Here is a 16,134-nt window from a genome sequence, read left to right on the forward strand (position 1 = left end):
GATGTAGGATCAATGGCTCCTAAAAGGGGGCAGTCCTTGTCCAAGAGAAGGAGGCAATCAGGCAAAGCAAAAGAGAAAGCAAGACAAGGGGGCAGCTTTGCAGTCATGCCTGACCTTGGGACATCCAAACAGAGCTCTCATCTAATCACCTCTCAGACCCATCGTGTCCTCAGCTGCCATTTCATCAATTAAAATTCAGAGAAAATAACCTTTTCAGGACTTGAGTGGTTTCTGAAGATGTGAGAAAAGAGTTGGGAAAGTCATGTAGTAAGACATGGTACAACTCTTCCAGATGGCAGGAGCTACCAAGACAGCTTCGGCAGTCACACACATGGAAAACATTTCACTCCCAGGGAGATGGTAGAAATAATAATTTCCAATGATTCATTAATAGTTAAAAGCATATGGTTCCTACTTAGGCAATTTTGGATTGTTTAGTCTCTTTCTTCCTTTTTTATTTCCTCTTTAGAAGCACAGATGACATCAATGGAGGTAAATCATCTTAGTAATGGCAATCAATCAAGTTGTTGTGACCTGTCCATTGTCCATTGTTACCATATTGTTAGCTGGTCATGCAGAAGGGTAGTCCTGAATTAAATCAAAAGAAAAGCAAGGAAGTGAAGAGAATGTGAAACAAATAGATAAATGACAGAGAAACTATGGTAGGCCAGAGACTCCATGTCTCCTTATTCATTTTAGTGTTTCCTTTGCTTAAATAAAGCGAACAAGTAACGGCAGAAGTCCCTGAGTGGTACACACAGTTAGCTTGCTCAGCTGCTAATGGAACGGCTCCACACAGAGGTGTGGACTGGCGATCTATTTCCAAAAAATCAGCCATTGTAAACCCATGGAGCACAGTTCTACTCTGACACACTTGGGGTCTCCATGAGCAGAACTGACTCGACGGCAGCTGGTACTGGTACGAATGAAATATCATGGGATAACAGTAGTGGGGGAAGCCATCTCTTCTTTCAAGGTATAGGGATTGAGCATTAGGCATCGAAAATAACTAAAGAAAGAAGATAACTTCTGAGTTCGGCTTTGAAAGACAAGGCAAGAAAGGGCATGCCAGGCAAGTCACTTTGCCTCTCTGGGCCTCAGTTTCCCTGCCTGTAAAACGTGGGCTCGACTGGAATATTTCCAGCATCTGCATTATCGCTCAGGGAGGGTACTTCCTGCCATTCTGCACAAAGCCCCAGCGTTCGTCGTGCTGCTGGCAAGCAGTCCTGAACTCCACATCTGAGTTGATGAGCAAGAAAGATATTGAGTGGCCAAAGTGGGTTCTCTATACTGGAAAACCAGATTAAAATCAGTCACTTGTTTTAAGAAAACAGACCCAAACTTGGAAACAAGGCCAAGAGGCTGGCTGCAAACTCTTTAAATGTCATACTGAAACATTGTTTAACTGTCCCGAAAGGGGTGATTTAATTCTCTGGGAGAATGTATTTCTGTTGACATTTGATTGATTAGAGCCCAGACACTGAGATGTTACATGTTAACTTGTCAATTTTTGTCTCCACCAGCCACTGTTAGTTTATCATACTATGCTAGCTTGCATGTTGCTATGATGCTGGAAGTTATGCCATCGGTATTTCACATACCAGCAGGGTGACCCATGATGGACAAGTTTCAATGTAGCTTCCAGACTAAGACAGACTAGGGAGAAAGGCCTGGTGAATCTACTTCCAAAAATTATTCATTGAAAATCTTAGGCATAACAACAGAATATTGTCCAATATAGTGCTGGAAAATGAGCCTCCTAGGTTGGAAGAACTCAAAACACACAGTGACCATGACCACAACAATGCACATGAGCAAACCAAAGATTGTGACGATGGCACAGGACAGGGCAGCTTTTTGTTCTGTTGTGCATGGAGTCACAATGAGTCAGAACTGACTCAACAGCAACTAAGGACAGGTTTTTGGCTGGGAGTAGGCAAATTACTTCTGTTAGGTAGGAGAGAGTCCCCCAAAGGTTACAGTTCTATTGCCCTGTAGGAAATTAACTGGTTTTGTCTCTAACTGACAGACACACACACACATGCATGGACAGACACGTCTTCCCTAATGGAGTACGTAAACCTCGGTTCCTTCAATTCTCTTTGTAGCCTTATCATCTTACTGATTCCTTTAACAAAGAATTAATAAATGTTAACATTCATTCACTCTATATTTGTAAGATATGTTTGTAGAATTCTGAAATTTTTACTTTGACATTTGGGGGGAAAAAAAAAGAATTTATCCTGCATTTTCTTGAATCAATTGCAGGGCTTTTGATCTTTCCAATATTTACTGCAGCTTGATGGTTTTGATGGATTCGATTTAGCAGCTAGCCTTTATTTCTTCCTGGACCAGGAGAGTTTTTCAGGTTTGTTTTTGTGACACCTACCTTGTGACAGTTCTCAAGGTGAAGTTAACAGTCTACACAATACACTAATGCACACACATGCAGGTGAGTGCACACATTCACTCCCACAGGCTGGTTTGCTCCTTGGTGGTTTCTGGGATACATCCGAATGAGTGAGTCACACCCCACCTTGCCGCCATCCATTACTGTTACCATACCTTTATTAAAAGCAAAGGCAGATTCCTGAGACGACTTTATGCCTATGATGAGCCTCACACCTGGAGATTATAAAATGCTGACTGCTTTCGCTTGATCATTGGCAGTAACAACACAAACAACATAGCGTTTCTGTGTTTTGTTAAAAGCATTTCCATGGACATTATCTTATGTCTTAAAACATTCCTATGTGAAAGGTGTTGTGATTCTCATTTCACAATTAGGGGAAAGAGAAGCTGAAGTTCAGATATCCCTTGCCTAAGATCACCATCTCATTAGAAAGCAAAAATCTTCCAATGCTCCTTCTATCACCAAGCTGCCTCAAAGAAAGATTCGACTAAACAAGTGTCCTCTGTTTTTTTTTTTTTAATATGGTTAAGTGCTGGACTGCTAATCAAAAGGCCAGCTGTTCAAACCCACAAGCTGCTTCAAGGGAGAAAAGACCTGGTGGTCTGCTCCCCTAAAGATTACAGCCCAGGAAATTCTACGGGGCAGTTCTTAGTTCTACTCTGTCTTACGGGATTGCTCTGAGTCAGAATCAACTCGACAGCACACAACAACAATTACCTACAAATAAAAAGATTCTTCAGAGGATATTGTTTATACATCACTGCCTAGTTTGTTAATTTTTTATGTTCATAGATATTTCATGTAAATTTCGTGAAATGATTCACTGACATTAAGGATTGGCTTATCGTATCCACTGGCATACGCTTAGCCCTTGGGAACCTTGAAGAGCAATGTGCTACCTGAAGCCTCTGATCATTTTCCAGACAGGAGAGGCGCTTTTTCCCCCGAGTCAATTACGTTGTCGTGAAAACCCAGTAATGCCCTCACGGACATGCTATGCCACAAGAAGCTGTTGAAGGGCAGTATTTGGGACCTAATCTCATGGTAAAGAAATTATACTTCCACTGACACTGTTTCAGTCATCCAAGAGGAGGTGAAGCTATTGAGAGTAGAACACAAAGGTGAAACGATGCTTTTATCATTCCCATCATTCGAAACAAATCACTCACCAGCACCTGTCTGCTCACACTACAGCATTGTATGCTATAAAATGAGAGTGACAAAACCCCAGAAGTACCCTTGAGGGGACTTTAAAGTGAGTGAGAAAGAGGAATAAGTAAAAAAAATAGGATATAGAGTCGGAGAAAGACTGCAGAGGGAATGCAGACATGGGGTGGTTAAAGTAAAGCCAGCCAAGTCCAGGGCTTTGACTAAGGATTCTTAGAAAGGAGCAAATAGAAGAGAAGCAGGTTGCTTCCTGCTTTGACAGACCAAAAATAAAAACAAACAAAAAAAACCCATTGCTGTTGAGTTGCTTCCAACTCATAGCGACCCTGTAGGACAGAGTAGAATTGCCCCATAGAGTCTCCAAGGAATGGCTGGTAGATTCAAACTTTCGGTTAGCAGCCGAGCTCTTAACCGCTGCACCACCAGGATGCCTGCTTTGACAGAGTGAAGTTAATTAGTCTGGGAAAGCTTTATATATAAACCAGAGAGCAAATCAGAAGTTATTAATTAATTAATTCCCTAAATATTTATTGAACACCTACTAGTGCCAGGATCTCTATTAAAAAGCTGATGTACACTTTTAAATATATCCATGAATAATATTTGAATATACATTTTAATTTATCATGAATTTGAATATAGACATATAGATACAGCCTTAGATAGGAATAGATGTTAAAAACCTGTTGCCATTGAGTCAACCCCAACTCATGGTGACCCCATGTGTGTCAGAGCATTACTGTGCTCCACAGGGTTTTCAGTGACTGATTTTTCAGAAGTAGATCACCAGTTTTCTTCCTAGGTGCCTCTGGATGGACTTGAACCTCCGACCCTTTGTTTAGTAGCTGAGTACGTTAATTGTTTGCAACACCCAGGGACTCCAGATATAGATAGAGGCAGAGATATAGTCCTTACATTTCTGCTGCTTATAGACTAGTAAGAGAGACAGACATGAATGAAGGCACCTCAGAAATATTTATAAAATCACTACTCTGAAATGCTGTAAAGGAGAAGACAGGCCAGGTGACACCATTTAATGGGAGGACCTGACATGCTCTGTGGGTCAAGGAAGTGGAGAGAACCAGGGACCTAAAGGATGAGTAGAACTGTGGCAAAGATGAGCAATGAGGTTACAGGCATGGACAAATGCCAGGAGGGAACAGGGTGGGTGCAAGGGAATGAAAGAAGGGCAGTGTGGCTGGAGAAAAGGGAGAGAGCTCAGGGTGGAGTGGGATGAGGCTGGAGCAGGAGGTAGGCCCACCGTCATGCAAACCCTTATGGGTTTTGTCTTTAAAGGATTTGGTTTTTAGCCTAAAAGTGATAGGGAGCCATTGAAGTGTTTTAAATAGGGAAGGGGGAGGAGATATTCTCAGATTAGCATTTTGATCAAATTGTTCTACCTGCAATGTAGGGAACAGAGTGAAGGCGGCAATGGAAGGCAGGCCATTGGCAGGCAACTGCAGTAGTCCATTCAAGAGACGGCGGTTGTGTGGGCCAGAATGGTGGTGGCGATGAAAGAAAGAAGTATATTTGGGACATATTTACAGGGCAGAATCGGCAAGTCTTCGCATCGAGCATTGGAGATGGAGTTTAGGAGGTGTCAAGGGGAACTCCTAGATTTTGGTCTTACACTACCAAATGGATGTTGGTTCCATTCACCAAGAAAAGAAACACGTGGAAAGAACCAGATTTTAGATAAGTTGGGCATGGGGGGGGGTGGTGAGGAAATAGGAGATGGTGGTACAGATTACTAGCTCAATTATAGATATATCTCAAGTTAGAAGATTAAACCTGGAGAAAATTATTGGCAAACTCAAAAGCAAGTCAGCTAGACTGTTCTAACACAATGACTGTTAAAGAAAATAAGTCAGTTCTTGGTCCTCCCAATGGCCAAGCAGTTTGACCATTATTCCAAATACTGGAAATCTGGCTTAAACGTGTTTAAACCAATAGCTTTTTTTTACTACAGGACTTCTCAGAGCCTTGAAAATGTTAATATGCATTATAACTTCAAAGAGTTTCTCAAATGTACTACCATAGACCTTTTAAAGATATTTGTTAACCCCACTGGAACCATCCTCTCCGGAAACCTGGTCAGTGTGGGAAACCTTGTACATGACCTTGAGCCTGTCTTATTCACCATGTATTTCCAATCTCTAACACTGTACACAGCACAGAGTAAGTGTTCTCTATGCCAACAATTTCCAAATTTTTGTTGTCAGCTCAGGCCTTTCTTTGGAACTCCAAAGGTTTCAAATACTTACTTTCAAATATTCACATATCCTAAAAAGACAAGAAAAGCTGAAAGTGTAGAGACCAAACTTTACTAGTTGACCAAGAGCAAGAGGGAAGGGAAATAGGGGGCTAGCGGTGATAGAAATATCGCATTAATTAAGGGTATAGATGATTATTGTAATTGCTGTCAATAAGTTGTACATCTGTAAAAAGTTGAATTGGCAAATATTGTATGATAGCTATATTTACAACAATGACCAAAAAAAAAAAAGAGTAGCTGCTGAGGCTCATGAAATTTGGTTCCTTGGTTTAGAGGTTTAAGGTCATGGGTTCATGGGACATCCCAGTTAATTGGCCTAATAACATGTTCAGTGTCTCTGTCCTACCTCCTAGTTCACTGAAGAGTGCCTGGGATCTTAAAAGCTGACAAGAAGCTATCCAACACACAACAATTCGCCTCTATTCACCTGGAGCTACAGAGAAAGAAGGAGCGTCAGGACTAGAAGGAGGATATGGAATGCGTGGCTAACTGCCTCCATAAACAACTGCCTCCTTTGCCATGACACCAGAACTGGATGGCACCTGGCTACCATTACTGAACATTTTGATCAAAGATTCTAAAAAAGAATCCTGATCAAAAGGGGGAAAATACAGAACAGAATTTAAAATATTCCTGGACTCTAGAGCCATGGAGCTTGGATGAACTCCTTAGATAACCTTTCAGCCTAAAACCAGAAATGTCCCCTGAAATCATCTTAAAACCACACAACAGTTTAGTTTAACTAATAAAAAGGTCTGCCTTGAGCATTATACTTTTTTAAGAAGTATCTATATGGGATCAAATTGACAAATGCAACTTGAAAGATTAGATAGGAACTTCAGGGGCAGTGAATTTATGCTGATGGGGGAGGAAGAACTTGGAAAAGGAGGGCGAGAACGGTTGCACAAATCAAGGATTATAATCCAGGTCACTAAATGGTACATGCAGAAATTGTTGAATTGGTGTATCTTTTGCTGCATATATTCTCAACAACAACAGCAAAATAAATAAAATTTTAAAAATATACATTCACATATCCAACCGCCTATTTGACACCTTCACTTGGTTATCTGATGGACACTTCAAACTCTACATACCCCAAACAGAACTTCATGTCTCCCCCACAAAACCTCTTCCATAGCAGCCTTCCCTTCTCAGGTAATGGCCAACTTCATCCTGCCAGTAGCTTAGGCCAAAAACCTTGGAGCCATTTTTGACTCCCTTTTTTCTCCAACACTCCATATTTAATCCATCAAAAGAATAACATTTGTGTTACCTTCAAAATATAGCCAAAATTTGACCAATTCTCACACAACCAGAGCTCCTGCCTTGGTCCAAGCCACTGTCATCTCCTACCTGGATTACTGCAGTAGGCTTCTAACTGGCCTACCTGTGCCCGCCTTTGTCCTCTGCTCTCTACTCGCAACATGGTAGCCAGACTGATCCTTATAAAACGTAAGTCAGATCACACCCCTCTTCCCCTCAAATCCTGCCGTGGCTCACTATTTCACTCAGAGTAAAAGTCAAAGTCTTATAATGATTATGGTGACATGAAAGGCCCTGTATAATCTGGGTCCATATTAACTGTCTTCTCTGAATCTCTTTCTGTCCATCACCCCCTACTCCAGATACACTGCTCCACCCCCAACTCCCTCCCCACACCCCAGCTAATGGTTAAATAAAAAAAAAAAAAATGGTTAAATACACCCTTTATATTCCTGCTTTCAGGCTGATCAGACATTCTAGCTACATAGTTAACTTTCTCACTTCTTTCAAACATTTACTCAAATCTTACCTTCTCAATGAGGCCTACCTTGACCACTGTATTTAAAAATGTCACACATTTCCCACTCTTCCTTGCCTGGATTTCTTATAATTTTTCCATAGCACTTAACTTCTCTAATTTTCTGCAAAATACACAAATCTGTCATATTTACTGAGTTTCTTTTTCTATCTCCTTCCACTTGTATGTAAGCTCCATTTTTAGCTTACTGATTTTGACCAAGCAACGAGAACAGTACAGTGTACACAGTATGTGCTCAATAGGTGTCTATTGAATGAATAAATGTTAAATCAATAGTCAGTGCTATCGCATTGATGAAATACGCTCAGGCTGGCTTACTGTGGTTATCTTACATGGCTGGGCTCTACATGTAGAAGGCCGAACCCTGTGGTCTTTTCCATTCACGTGAAATAAAGATTTTTTTTTTTTCTGATGAATCTGACAAAGTCAATGTGCTTTCATTCTGTGTTTAATTCACCTGGCCAAGATAGATACTATCCAAAAGACTAGAGCCAACAAAATACTGGCTTTCCTGAATTTTCTAAAATACTGTTAAATAGAAGAGCCAATTCCAAGATAGTTACTGGAAAAAAAAAATTAAAACCACAGATGACATATATTTTTCTCTTGAAAAATAAGAAAAAGCTCAGCTGTACTAATATTTAACTCAGCCATTGACATGGGTAGCCTCACTGGGGCTGTACGCCTCATCACATGGATAGAATGACAGGTTTCTGAGGGAAGAGTAGGGGCTTCACAGACGGTGACTTCCTCCCTCATTTATGCATTTTCAACACATTGTAACATATTGTAGTTAAATGTGCCAGGAAATAGAATTTATAATTTATATTAGTTATCTGGTATTATATAAACTAGTTTTCAAAAATAGACCAGTATCTTAATAGATTTCTTCCATGAAATCATGGATTAATGATAACACTGAAAATACAAGCAATGAGCACAAAGAGTCCTTGGGTGGCACAAATGTTAAGCACTCAGCTACTAACCAAAAAGTTGGCAGTTCAAATCTACTCAGAGACACATCAAAAGAAAAGCCTAGCAATCTACTTCCAAAAAAGCAATTACCGAAAACCCTATGGAGCACAGTTCCACTCTGCCACACATGGGGTTGCCCGAGTCAGAGTCAACTTGCCGCCAACTAGTTTACCGGTTTTAATGAATAAAAAGAAAATTGCAGAGTTGAGACTGGCTTCTCTTCCACTATGAATACTTCATCAGCTCTACCACCGGGTAAAAATAATGATGATCTAGTAATGCCGATCAAAAATGTTGGCAATTCTTGAAAGAGAATGACAAAAACTTAGAGGTTCATTACACTATTCTTCCTACTTTTGTGTATGTTTAAAATTTCCATAATTAAAATTTTTTTTTTTAATTTTAAGTTGGTCAAAAAAGTGGGATTATCAGGAAGATTATTTAAAATGAAGATTTATATAAGTACATATACATGTCTACCACCCATCGGTCAGTCTGTAATACTTTGAAAGCTTGTGTATTGCTATGGTTCTGGGAATGCTACATCACCGGTATTTCAAATACCAGCAGTTACCAGGGTGGACAGGTTTCAGCAGAGCTTCCAGACCAAGACAAACTAAGAAGAAAGGCCTGCTGATCTACTTCTGAAAATTACCCAATGAAAACCTATGGGTCAAAACAGAATATTGTTCAATATAGTGCTGGAAAATGAGCCCTCTAGGTTGGAAGGCACTCAAAATACACAGTGGCCACAGCAATGGACTCAAGCATACCATTGAACATGAATGTGGCTGAGGACTGGGCAACGTTTCATTCTGGGTACATGGGGTCACCACGAGTCAGAGCCAACTCCATGCTAAATGACAATGATAACACATATACTTGTAGGGGTGCAGACTTCAATACTTTTGACTGAACTGCACAAAACAAAAATGTTTGGAGTTCATTGCACTTAAATGATAAGAGGAGAAAATGTATACTATGTGAAATATGGAGACTATCACTAGAGATATGGAGGCCCAGTTTGGGGGAGTTAACATTAGGCAGTATTTACAAGGTAAATGCACACATGCAGTATTTGTATACACAAACATTATTAGCAAAGTTGGTAAAGCCCTTTGAAACCCTTCGGGATAAATGGCACATAAAACAATATTTTTTTTTTAATAATTTTTATTGTGCTTTAAGCGAAAGTTTACAAGTCAAGTCAGTATGTCACATATAAGCTTATATACACCTTACTCCATACTCCCACTTACTCTCCCCCTAATGAGTCAGCCTGCTCCCTCCTTCCAGCCTCTCCTTTCGTGACGGTTTTGCCAGTTTCTAACTCTCTCTACCCTCCCATCTCCCCTCCAGACAGGAGGTGCCAACACAGCCTCAAGTGTCCACCTGATACAAGTAGCTCACTCTTCATCAGCATCTCTCTCCTACCCATTGTCCAGTCCCTTCCATGTCTAATGAGTTGTCTTCGGGAATGGTTCCTGTCCTGGGCCAACAGAAGGTTTGGGGACCATGATCACCGGGATTCTTCTAGTCTCAGTCAGACCATTAAGTCTGGTCTTTTTATGAGAATTTGGGGTCTGCATCCCACTGTTCTCCTGCTCCCTCAGGGGTTCTCTGTTGTGCTGCCTGTCAGGGCAGTCATCAGTTGTGGCCGGGCACCATCTAGTTCTTCTGGTCTCAGGATGATGTAAGTCTCTAGTTCATGTGGCCCTTTCTGTCTCTTGGGCTCATAGTTATCGTTGTGACCTTGGTCTTCTTCATTATCCTTTGATCCAGGTGGGTTGAGACCGATTGATGCATCTTAGATGGCTGCTTGTTAGCATTTAAGACCCCAGACGCCACACTTCAAAGTGGGATGCAAAAAGTTTTCATAATAGAATTATTTTGCCAATTGACTTAGAAGTCCCCTTAAGCCATAGTCCCCAAAGCCCCACCCTTGCTCCGCTGACCTTCGAAGCATTCAGTTTATCCCGGAAACTTCTTTGCTTTTGGTCCAGTCTGGTTGAGCTGACCTTCCGTGTATTGACTATTGTCCTTGCCTTCACCTAAAGTAGTTCTTATCTACTAACTAATCAGTAAATAGCCCTCTCCCACCCTCCTTCCCTCCCCACCTCGTAACCACAAAAGAATGTGTTCTTCTCAGTTTATACTATTTCTCAAGATTTTATAATAGTGGTATTATACAATATTTCTCCTTTTGCCTCTGACTAATTTCACTCAGCATAATGCCTTCCAGGTTCCTCCATGTTATGAAATGTTTCACAGATTCGTCACTGTTCTTTATCGATGCGTAGTATTCCATTGTGTGAATATATCACAATTTATTTAACCATTCATCCGTTGATGGACACCTTGTTTGCTTCCAGCTTTTTGCTATTGTAAACAGTGCTGCAATAAACATGGGTGTGCATATATTTGTTCGTGTAAAGGCTCTTATTTCTCTATGGTATATTCCGAGGAGTGGGATTTCTAGGTTGTATGGTAGTTCTATTTCTAACTTTTTAGGAAAACGCCAGATAGATTTCCAAAGTGGTTGTACCATTTTACATTCCCACCAGCAGTGTATAAGAGTTCAAATCTCTCCACAGCCTCTCCAACATTTACTATTTTGTGTTTTTTGGATTAATGCCAGCCTTGCTGGTGTGAGATGGAATCTCATCGTAGTTTTAATTTGCATTTCTCTAATGGCTAATGATCGAGAGCATTTTCTCATGTATCTGTTAGCTGCCTGAATATCTTCTTTACTGAAGTGCGTGTTCACACCCTTTGCCCACTTTTTGATTGGGTTGTTTGTCTTTTTGTGGTTGAGTTTTAACAGAATCATAGATTTTAGTGATCAGGCGCTAGTCAGAGATGTCATCACTGAAAATTCTTTCCCAATCTGTAGGTGGTCTTTTTACTCTTTTGGTGAAGTCTTTAGATGAGCATAGGTGTTTGATTTTTAGGAGCTCCCAGTTCTCTGGTTTCTCTTCATCATTTTTGGTATTGTTTTGTATTCTGTTTATGCCCTGTATTAGGGCTCCTAGGGTTGTCCCTATTTTTTCTTCCATGATCTTTACCATTTTAGTCTTTATGTTTAGGTCTTTGATCCACTTGGAGTTAGTTTTTGTGCGTGGTGTGAGGTATGGGTCCTGTTTCATTTTTTTGCAAATGGATATCCAGTTATGCCAGCACCATTTGTTAAAAAGACTATCTTTTCCCCAATTAACTGACACTGGGCCTTTGTCAAATATCAGCTGCTCATATGTGGATGGATTTATATCTGGGTTCTCAATTCTGTTCTATTGATCTATGTGCCTGTTGTTGTACCAGTACCAGGCTGTTTTGACTACTGTGGCTGTATAATAGGTTCTAAAATCAGGTAGAGTGAGGCCTCCCACTTTCTTCTTCTTTTTCAGTAATGCTTTACTTGTCCGGGGCTTCTTTCCCTTCCATACGAAGTTGGTGATTTGTTTCTCCATCACATTAAAAAATGTCATTGGAATTTGGATCGGAAGTGCATTGTATGTATAGATGGCTTTTGGTAGAATAGACGTTTTTACTATGTTAAGTCTTCCTATCCATGAGCAAGGTATGTTTTTCCACTTATGTAGGTCCTTTTTAGTTTCTTGCACTAGTGCTTTGTAGCTTTCTTTGTATAAGTCTTTTACATCTTTGGTAGGATTTATTCCTAAGTATTTTATCTTCTTGGGGGCTACTGTGAATGGTATTGATTTGGTGATTTCCTCTTCGATGTTCTTTTTGTAGGTGTAGACGAATCCGAGTGATTTTTGTATGTTTATCTTATAACCTGAGACCCTGCCAAACTCTTCTATTAGTTTCAGTAGTTTTCTGGAGGATTCCTTAGGGTTTTCTGTGTATAAGATCATGTCATCTGCAAATAGAGATAATTTTACTTTCTCCTTGCCAATCCGGATGCCCTTTATTTCTTTGTCTAGCCTAATTGCCCTGGCTAGGACCTCTAGCACAATGTTGAATAAGAGCGGTGATAAAGGGCAACCTTGTCTGGTTCCCGTTCTCAAGGGAAATGCTTTCAGGCTCTCTCCATGTAGAGTGATGTTGGCTGTTGGCTTTGTATAGATGCCCTTTATTATGTTGAGGAATTTTCCTTCAATTCCTATTTTGCTGAGAGTTTTTATCATGAATGGGTATTGGACTTTGTCAAATGCCTTTTCTGCATCTATTGATAAGATCATGTGGTTTTTGTCTTTTGTTTTATTTATATGGTGGATTACATTAATGGTTTTTCTGATATTAAACCAGGCTTGCATACCTGGTATCAATCCCACTTGGTCATGGTGGATTATTTTTTTGATATGTTGTTGAATTCTATTGGCTAGAATTTTGTTGAGGATTTTTGCATCTATGTTCATGAGGGATATAGGTCTGTAATTTTCTTTTTTTGTGATGTCTTTCCCTGGTTTTGGTATCAGGGAGATGGCGGCTTCATAGAATGAGTTAGGTAGTATTCCGTCATTTTCTATGCTTTGAAATACCTTTAGTAGTAGTGGTGCTAACTCTTCTCTGAAAGTTCAGTAGAACTCTGCGGTATAGCCATCCGCGCCAGGGCTTTTTTTTGTTGGGAGTTTTTTGATTACCGTTTCAATCTCTTGTTTTGTTATGGGTCTATTTAGTTGTTCTACTTCTGAATGTGTTAGTTTAGGTAGGTAGTGTTTTTCTAGGAATTCATCCATTTCTTCTAGGTTTGCAAATTTGTTAGAGTACAATTTTTCGTAATAATCTGATATGATTCTTTTAATTTCAGTTGGGTCTGTTGTGATGTGGCCCTTCCTGTTTCTCATTCGGGTTATTTGTTTCCTTTCCTGTATTTCTTTAGTCAGTCTGGCCAATGGTTTATCAATTTTGTTAATATTTTTAAAGAACCAGCTTTTGGCTTTGTTAATTCTTTCAATTGTTTTTCTGTTCTCTAATTCATTTAGTTCAGCTCTAATTTTTATTATTTGTTTTCTTCTGGTGCCTGATGGATTCTTTTGTAGCTCGCTTTCTATTTGTTCAAGTTGTAGGGACACTTCTCTGATTTTGGCTCTTTCTTCTTTTTGTATGTGTGCATTTATCGATATAAATTGGCCTCTGAGCACTGCTTTTGCTGTGTCCCAGAGGTTTTGATAGGAAGTATTTTCATTCTCATTGCTTTCTAAGAATTTCTTTATTCCCTCCTTAATGTCTTCTATAAACCAGTCTTTTTTGAGTAGGGTATTGTTCAGTTTCCAAGTATTTGATTTCTTTTCCCTGATTTTTCTGTTACTGATTTCCACTTTTATGGCCTGTGGTCTGAGAAGGTGCTTTGTAATATTTCGATGTTTTGGATTCTGCAAAGGTTTGTTTTATGACCTAATATGTGGTCTATTCTAGAGAATGTTCCATGTGCGCTAGAAAAAAAAAGTATACTTTGTAGCTGTTGGGTGGAGTGTTCTGTATAAGTCTATGAGGTCAAGTTGGTTGATTGTAGCAGTTAGGTCTTTGGTGTCTCTATTGAGCTTCTTACTGGAAGTCCTGTCTTTCTCTGAAAGAGGTGTGTTGAAGTCTCCTACTATAATTGTGGAGGTGTCTATCTCACTTTTCAGTTCTGTTAAAGTTTGTTTTATGTATCTTGCAGCCCTGTCATTGGGTGCATAAATATTTAATATGGTTATATCTTCCTGGTCTATTGTCCCTTTAATCATTATGTAGTGTCCTTCTTTATCCTTTGTGGTGGATTTAACTTTAAAGACTATTTTGTCAGAAATTAATATTGCTACTCCTGCTCTTTTTTGCTTGTTGTTTGCTTGATATATTTTTTTTCCATCCTTTGAGTTTTAGTTTGTTTGTGTCTCTAACTCTAAGGTGTATCTCTTGTAGGCAGCATATAGATGGATTGTGTTTCTTTATCCAGTCTGAGACTGTCTCTTTATTGGTGCAGTTAGTCCATTTACATTCAGCATAATTATAGATATGTGTTTAGTGCTGTCATTTTGATGCCTTTTCGTGTGTGTTGTTGACAATTTCATTTTTCCACTTACTTTTTTGTGCTGAGATGTTTTTCTTTGTATATTGTGTGTTCCTCATTTTCATAGTAGGTGAAATTTTGTTTGCTGAGTCGTTATATTTTTCTTGGTTTTTATTTTGAGTTATGGAATTGTTATAGCTCTTTGTGGTTACCTTAATATTTACCCCTATTTTTCTAAGTAAAAACCTAACTTGTATTGTCCTATATCGCCTTGTTTTCCTCTCCATATGGCAGTTCTATGCCTCCTGTATTTAGTCCCTCTTTTTGTTTATTGTGATCTTTTACATATTGACTTGAATGATTCCCTGTTTTGAGCGTTTTTTTTCTTTTTAAAATTAATCTTAATTCTTTTTGTGATTTCCCTATTTGAGTTGATATCAGGATTTTCTGTTCTGTGACCTTGTGTTGTGCTGGTATCTGATATTATTGATTTTCTGACCAAACAATTTCCTTTAGTATTTCTTGTAGCTTTGGTGTTTTTTTTTTTGCAAATTCTCTAAGCTTGTGTTTATCTGTAAATGTTTTAATTTCACCTTCATATATTGAGAGAGAGTTTTGCTGGATATACGATCCTTGGCTGGCAGTTTTTTTCCTTCAGTGCTCTATATATGTCATCCCATTGCCTTCTTGCCTGCATGGTTTCTGCTGAGTAGTCTGAACTTATTCTTATTGATTCTCCTTTGTAGGAGACCTTTCTTTTATCCCTGGCTGCTTTTAAAAATTTTCTCTTTATCTTTGGTTTTGGCAAGTTTGATGATAATATGTCTTGGTGATTTTCTTTTTGGATCAATCTTAAATGGGGTTTGATGAGCATCTTGGATAGATAGCCTTTCATCTTTCATGTCAGGGAAGTTTTCTGCCAACAGATCTTCAACTCTTCTGTCTGTATTTTCCGTTATCCCTCCCTGTTCTGGAACTCCAATCACACACAAGTTATTCTTCTTGATAGAGTCCCACATGATTCTTAGGGTTTCTTCATTTTTTTTAATTCTTTAATCTGATTTTTTTCAACTATATTGGTGTCAATTCACTTATCCTCCAGCTCCCCCACTCTGCATTCCAATTGCTCGATTCTGCTCCTCTGACTTCCTATTAAGTTGTCTAATTATATAATTTTACTGTTAATCTTTTGGATTTCTGAATGCTGTCTCTCTATGGATGCTCACAGCTTATTAATTTTTCCACTATGTTCTTGAATAATCTTTTTGATTTCTTTAACTGCTTTATCAGTGTGTTCCTTGGCTTTTTCTGTAGATTGCCTTATTTTATTTCTGAGGTCATCCCTGATGTCTTGAAGCATTCTGTAAATTAGTTCTTTAATATTCTGCATCTGGCAATTCCAGCATTGTATCTTCATTTTGGAAAGATTTTGATTCTTTAATTTGGGGAGTTGTAGAAGCCATCAGGGTCTGCTTCTTTATGTAGTTTGATATCGACTGCTGTCTCCGAGCCATCTATAAGATATTGTAATGATTTATTTTATATTT

This window comes from Elephas maximus, chromosome 9 (assembly GCF_024166365.1).
Source record: "Elephas maximus indicus isolate mEleMax1 chromosome 9, mEleMax1 primary haplotype, whole genome shotgun sequence".
Lineage (NCBI taxonomy): Eukaryota > Metazoa > Chordata > Mammalia > Proboscidea > Elephantidae > Elephas > Elephas maximus.